This window comes from Lycium ferocissimum, unplaced genomic scaffold (assembly GCF_029784015.1).
Source record: "Lycium ferocissimum isolate CSIRO_LF1 unplaced genomic scaffold, AGI_CSIRO_Lferr_CH_V1 ctg20047, whole genome shotgun sequence".
NCBI lineage: Eukaryota > Viridiplantae > Streptophyta > Magnoliopsida > Solanales > Solanaceae > Lycium > Lycium ferocissimum.
Genome location: NW_026718800.1, coordinates 4,593 through 11,626, shown reverse-complemented (window position 1 = coordinate 11,626; position 7,034 = coordinate 4,593). Strand labels below are relative to the sequence as shown.

The following is a 7,034-nucleotide window of genomic DNA, read 5'->3' as shown; positions in this document are numbered from 1 at the left end:
CCCTTTCATGCAGCCATTTGAACTTTTTTTTTAACCATTGGACCTCTGGGGTTTTTTTTTTCTCCAATTTTTCCCCGAATTTTGGGATTAATTTTCCAAATTTGTCATCTTTCCACATTCATAAGAAACTATATGACAAAGTAGGAATGCAATGTAATTTGAATATCATCTATCATGGGGAACTAGAGAAGATGTGGTACTAGGTATAGTTTGGGGTAGTTCGGTTTTTAAGGCTTCAATATGAGTTGATATCTTCAGAAGAATCTTATGAATTGGCATTATACCTGGCAGTTTCTTTTTTTTTCTTTGATTTTCTGGCTACATTTTCCACTGTTTTTGTGTTGTATGTTGCTAGAGAGAATAATTTCTTTTTACTGTTCCCCTGTCTTTTGGTTTTTGGAAGCAATCATAGGGGTTCAGGGGTGGTCGAAAAGGGACTCTTTCAATGTGATTACTTTTTTTTTTTTTTTTGGGGGATTGATTACCATTTGGGCTTTGTTAACTGATTCATTGTGTGTATGTTTTCAAATTTCATGTTTTTTTACCCGATAGCTTTGTAAATCCACCCACCCCTAAGTCCCCCTATTGTGTCTTATTTAACTATTTCATGCGTTAGGCTTACTCGTATGATTAGACAGGTTTCACATTTCTTTGCTGCACTGATATAATTATTTTGGCAGTTTTCCTGACGGCCTCCCATTAGAATTGTTGATTCCAAGGGCCTTGATGAGCAAAGACAAAAACAATTGATAAGTTGTATTTCAGAAAGGGCTTGCGAACTCTCCTCGTGTCTAATGCTTGTAGCACTTTGTGAGGTAACCATTGTGCTGTTGAGATCCAGTCCTGTGATTGATGACATTCTTTATTGGATTACCCTCTTTGTATTAAAACCTAGATACAGAATCTCAAGACTCACAATACGATGAATAACTACATACTTTGGATCTTTTTGTCCTGAAAATGTTAAGTGTACATGCTTTTCCTCATGTAGTTTGGACAGAAAATGAAGATTTCTATAGCTCAAGAGGAACATGTTTATGAATTACTTAAAGAATAGAAGCTCCCTGGGTTTCGTCTGTTAAGAAAAGTACAACTGTGAGGTGTGGGTTGTGTGCACGTCACCAAGTTCAAATTTTACACAGACAGGAGTCTGGTTGTTATAAAATCAAAGAAGTATTTGCTTCATTTTCAAACATGTGAGCCCACTACAGTTGACCCGGGTTTTCTCGTTTTAAAAAATTAATTACCTAAAGAAGAGAATTGTGGTTCCTACTTGTTCTGTGGCATTTTGTAATATTTTTGCTAGGGTAATGATCTTTTCTCTTGACTTTGATTATGCCTTTAGTTTCCTTTTTATATATAATATGGCTTTATATTAGAAACTAGAGCTTTACGGGTATCTTAACCTGGTTTAGCGGCAGGGTGCTCAGGTTCTTTCTGAAAGGAAGTCCAGTAGTGAAATGTTGGTTTTTTTTTTTTTTTTACTGGATGAAATTTTGGAACTAATTAGACATTTTAATGGGCTGGAATTGGACTATTACTTGTCGAAGTATGAGTAAAACTCTTATTGATTGATTGTGTCATGGATGAGCATCTATTCTGCGAAGAGATCTATGCATTTTGCTCTTTCTTCCAAAAGTTTAAGGGCTAACATGTTGGAATTCTCCTAGAGAGTTTTGTTATGTTATCTGGGGCCACCCACTTTGACAACCCAAAGAAAAATGAGCAGGAAGTAGGAACACTTCAAAACACTATCACGCTGAGTTTCTGTGCTTAAGGTTGGAAGCACTTTATTTAGTTGGGAGTAGTGAATAAGCAGGCTATTCATGTGTAGTCCCTTGTAAAATTTACTTGGTTTACTAGGCTTTCTCAGTCTGTTTAGACAGGTTTCTTTAATCTTCGTTTTGGTCTTAAAAGATGTGAAGAAAGATAAGGAGACGTCCCTTTTGTTTTTGCTAATAATCTTGAGAGGCGGTCAAGTGAACTCGAAGAACACACTGATATACTTTACATCAGATTCAGAGCTTGAGTAGAAAATGGAGCCAAGTTGATTTAGAATAGACTATAGATAAGGTTCAGTTCAGTAAGGATATGCTGCCAGAGGCATGTTTGGAGGAGTCCAGCAACACTTGCACAAAGTCTGATTCATTCCTTTGGACAAAGCACCAAAGGGGCCTACTTGCCAGGCCCAAAGACCTCAGAAAGAGGGCATCATTCTTGTCAACAGATGCCATCTATGCTATCAGACCAATGAGACTGTGAATCACCTATTTTTGCACTGCCCAGTGACTGCTGCTATCTGGCACTTCTTTTTTCTCATTATTTGGTCTTAGTTCGGTTATGCCTTCTTCTATCAAAGATGCTTTTGAAAGCTGGATATTATGGAGAGTTGACAAATCCATCAAAAGGATCTGGAGAATGATCCCAGCAGCCATCTTCCGGTGTATTTGGAAAGAAAGAAACAATAGATGCTTTGATGGGAAAAACAACTCCTCCATTCTTTGAAAGGAATCTGTGATTAGTTTGTTTAGTTGGCATTTCCATATAAACAGTTTTGATAACTTTTTGGATTTTATTTGGCTCTTGACTCTTATTTAGCAGAGTTTCTAAGGTAGCATAGGTATAGATTGTTTGCACAGGTTTTTGCTCACCAATCTAGCTTCATGTAGCTATATGTTTGAAGCTATGTTACTCGGACTCTCCTAAAATATCGTCGGGTGTGTGTCGGATCCATCAAAAGTAGTGTCTTTTAGGAGGGTCCGACACGGGTGCGGCAACACTTTTGAAGAGTCCGAGTAACTTGGGTTTGAAGCTTAGGTTTCTCTCTGTAACCTTGCTCTACTTGATGCCTTTCTAATGAAATTTGTTTACTTTACCCAAAAAAAAAAAAGAAAAAAAAAAAAGGATATTCTAGTTTGCTAGGTTCCAGATGCCAAGGAAGTGTCTGTCATTATATGCTTGATCCTGGATTTGTTTTTAGTTTTTATGCTAATAAATGAACTCTTTTTTGTTTTAGGAGTATGAATTTACATCAGGGACTCACATTTATGAGCTATAACAACTAAGACAATGTGTTGCTAAGTAGTCAAAATAATTATTGTGGGAATTTTCAGGGAAGGCTTAATTTCCAGAAAATTAGCTTTGAATGTATTGCTAGGAAGCAGTGGAGCGGCTTTCTGGGTATGGATCACCCTGATGGAGAGTGTCCTTTGTGCTTGTATCCATTAGTTGATGAAGATGCAGAGAGCTCTGCGCCATTTATGAAACTGATGTCTTGTTATCATTGCTTTCATTGGTAAATTTTGGCCGTAGTACCCTCTTATTATGATTAGATTTGCCTACTGGCTGAAAGATAATGTGGTTGCAACTTCAAACTCATTTTATTTTCTTACTGCCGAGTGAGTGCATCATCAGATGGTGGAATTGGCTTCGAAACGACTAAAAGAATCTGATGCCCTACCAGCGTCTGGTTCTGCTTCATCTTCCGGAAATATCAGGGATCTGGATGGTACGTTGCAATGAAATTGATGCCTTAGGATTTGAATTGTTTTACAGCATACTCCTCCTTTCATTTTCTTCTCCTGCTCCAACTAGATATAGAGGAGCAACTAGATATAGAAAAAATTACCTGGATTTTATTGGGAAGCAAGATAGGTCTTTTAGGATGATTTTTCATTATGTTTAGAGTGTTAGACCCTTTTATTCCTTCACCCCCCACTTCCCCCCCACCACACCCCCACCCCCAAACAAAAAAAAAAAAAAAAAAAAAAGGCATTGAAGGATGCATAATAAATTCTATGGGGTTAACCAATTACTTGAGTCCAACCATGTGTCGTGCCAACTTTGCCAAGAGACTTAATCTTTTTTGGCCTAATTCACTTGACTAATGAAATTTTGTAGAGATAATTCATGTACTCAATTACTCTGTCTGCATAGCTGGTCTAGTTGAAAGATGTAATGGAACTTTCACTTATTTCATTTGAATAATTATTTGCATCATTTGGTCTAAGAGGCTCTACATCCACTAACCTAGGGGCTAGGGATCCCCTGTTTCTTCATTCTGCTGAGAGGTTGAGTTTTTAATTTGAGCCTTGCTTTCTTGTTTCCTTTGCCTGTTTCCCCATCTTATAATTTACCAATGATTCAATTATTCAACTTACGTCCATCCATTTCTTTTCCATCCTTTGCTCCTATACCACTAGCATTGGTTATACCAAATTTTTCTTTTTTGCTCGCAAGCTTAGCTTGTCAATGACTACTTCGATGTCTTAGTGTTTCGTCATAAAAGCCCATAAGTAGCCGAGGATAAAGATTTTTATTTATCTTTATCCTTTTTAAAAACATTTTCCAGATGGATGGTGTTTACAGTTTTGGGAGTGGGGGGGGGGGGGGGGGTTTGGGGGACAAACCGAGAAGAACTTTTATTTTTATCTCTGTCTTTTTGTGAACTTGATTTGCAACATTTCTAGTTTCGTAGCTCACTGGTTATCTTGCTTGGTGATGTACAGAAGAAGGTAGGAGGAAATGGGTTTGTATGATCTTTTCTTGCGAAGGACATTGAGCACGTGCTTGACTTTATTGAAGACTCAGAATGCTGTTGTAAGTTATGCAAATATCTTCCTAAATCAGTGTATTTAACCTCGCACCTCACAGTTTTTCTTGAATCCATTATATATATACAACACAACACTTTGCCTTTCTATAAAAGAAAGACCCTGTTTGAATTTTTGTGCTGAATGATTTTGTGTTCTGTAGTCAAAAGTTCTGATAGAGCAGGATGGCCGATAGACAAAAGTTCAAGGAGGAAACATGAGAAATTTGAGAGAGAGCTTGGTTGCCTACTACATTAGTGGTTATAGTGCATTTTGGCGTCGTAACCTATATAAATAAGCCAAAAAAAGAAAAGAAAAAAAAGAATAGAAATAAAAAGTCTTGGGAGCTGATTACTGTATATATTCACTTCATTAAATCACTTAACTATGTTAAATTGTAATGGTTTGGTGTAAACACCCGGTTGGGTAAGTATCTACCCTGTTGCCGACCAGGGGCAGAGCTAGAGGGTGCAAGGGGGTCAATTGAACTTAGTTGGATATTTATAATATCTAGATAGGACAAAATGATATTTTTTGTATATATATAAGCTGTTGAATCCCCTTATTGGCATAAGAATTTTTTTTGGATCCCCTTAAATTTCTGGCTCTGCCACTATTGCCGACCCTTACACCATAGATAGAAGACCATTTTCCGATCGGATAAGAGAAGCAACGCAGATTCGATTGGTCGATTCGAATTGGAATTGTCAAGTCATCCATAACTATTTAGTCAAACGAGAATTTATTTTGATCAGTGAATATGTCGACTACATGTAACTCCTTTCATTCCGCTCTCTCCATATGCGTAACCACACTTATTATCCACTGTGATGAGGATGATAAGTTAAGAGAGGCAGATACACACAGCCTCAGTTTGATGTGTGAATTATGGGTCTTGTATACTCTTTCCTAATGACTGTTTATGCACGTTTGGTTTGCTTATTAAATATGGGACCAATAAACTTGGAGACCTGATATCTTAAATCTGAAACAAAGTTCAGTTGGTTGGTGCCCCTGGTTATTAGATGAAGTGTTTTTTTTTTTTTTTTTTTTTTTTTTTTTTTTTTTATATATAGTTACAACATTTTGTTAGTTATATTGGAATGGTCTGGGAGATCTGTTGATAACTGTTTACTGTTTGAATCCAGACCTCCAGCGGATCTGAAGTCAACAAGGAGGATAAGCTTCTTTTCTCGGAGTCGGAGAAATTAAGGAGAGAGAAATTTGATGCAATACTGAAACTCCAGCAAGAGAAGGGTGGCTTAATTGAAATAAAAAAGCATGAAGTGTTGCGGCCAGGTATTTATCTTCCACAACCTGCTGCATTACCCTCAACGGCGTCCACTGAAGAGGCCAAAGAGCAACAAGACAAAGATCTGGCAACCAACTGCAGAACAAATTCTAGTGGTTCCTCAAATAAACCTGGTGCCAGCAGAGCAAGGAACTCCGGCACAAAGAAACACCAGGGGCACAGTTCAAGAAAACAAGTCAGTCACAGTTCCAGAAAACAAGTCACTCAGTGGGTTAAGAAAGAAAATAGTAATACATCATGATATGAAAACATTTTTTTAAAAAGAAAACTGAAAGGTAAGAAACTACCGTCTCTTGTCATTATTTATCCATTTGCTTAGTAGACCAATTCTAATATATCAATATCAAGCAGGGTTAAGTAGTGGCATAGTGTGAGAAATCAAGGAAGTTGGCAAATAGGGGCCATCTACCGTTTGTTGTGAAGAGAGTGTCGCGATTAAAAGAAATAGATTTCTCATTTGTAAGATTTCTGTACCTTCTTCGATATCTTTCTCCAAGGTAAAATATGTTAATTACTTTTCTACAACAATTGCTTCTGTCTTGTTCCAGCTCTAAACTGAGTTTGGGGCAATGCTGTGCTTTCACTATTAATTTTATTGTGTCTACGTGACTGGAGAGAAGTCTGACTGCAGCTCTAAGGTAGATTTTTCCGCTAAATCATTTGGAGTATTGCCTGATCAGTAATCACTGTCAATGCTTATTGGAAGATCAGGTTTCAAAAGGAGAGACACTAGTAATTTTACTGATCACATATTCCTACCAAAGATGCAACGGTTAAAACTTTTTCAGTCACAACAATAGTACATGTAATACATCGATGCTATATGCTGCTCTCAGTAAGAACAAAGCTTAGGTCAGGTGTTCAATAGTAAGAACAAAGCTTAGGTCAGGTGTTCAATTGAAAAAATCGCGCAATTTTAAACAGTCACATATATGCTAAGCCTCATTTATAATTAAATATCGGGAAAAGGGTCAAAAATATTCGTCTACTTTGTTTTAAGGGCTAAAAATATCCTTCGTTACAATTTTGGGTCATTTATTCTCCTGCCGTTACGAAAGTTAACAAATATGTCCTTAACATTTAACGGAAATTTTAAATTGATTGAAATAATCCGATTTCACAAAAAATAA

At 37.0% G+C, this 7,034-nt stretch overlaps 1 pseudogene; it reads left to right on the top strand.

Moving 5' to 3' along the window:
• Positions 1-698: 698 nt before the first annotated feature.
• On the top strand, positions 699-6,265 carry LOC132043017 (uncharacterized; annotated as a pseudogene).
• Positions 6,266-7,034: the final 769 nt, after the last annotated feature.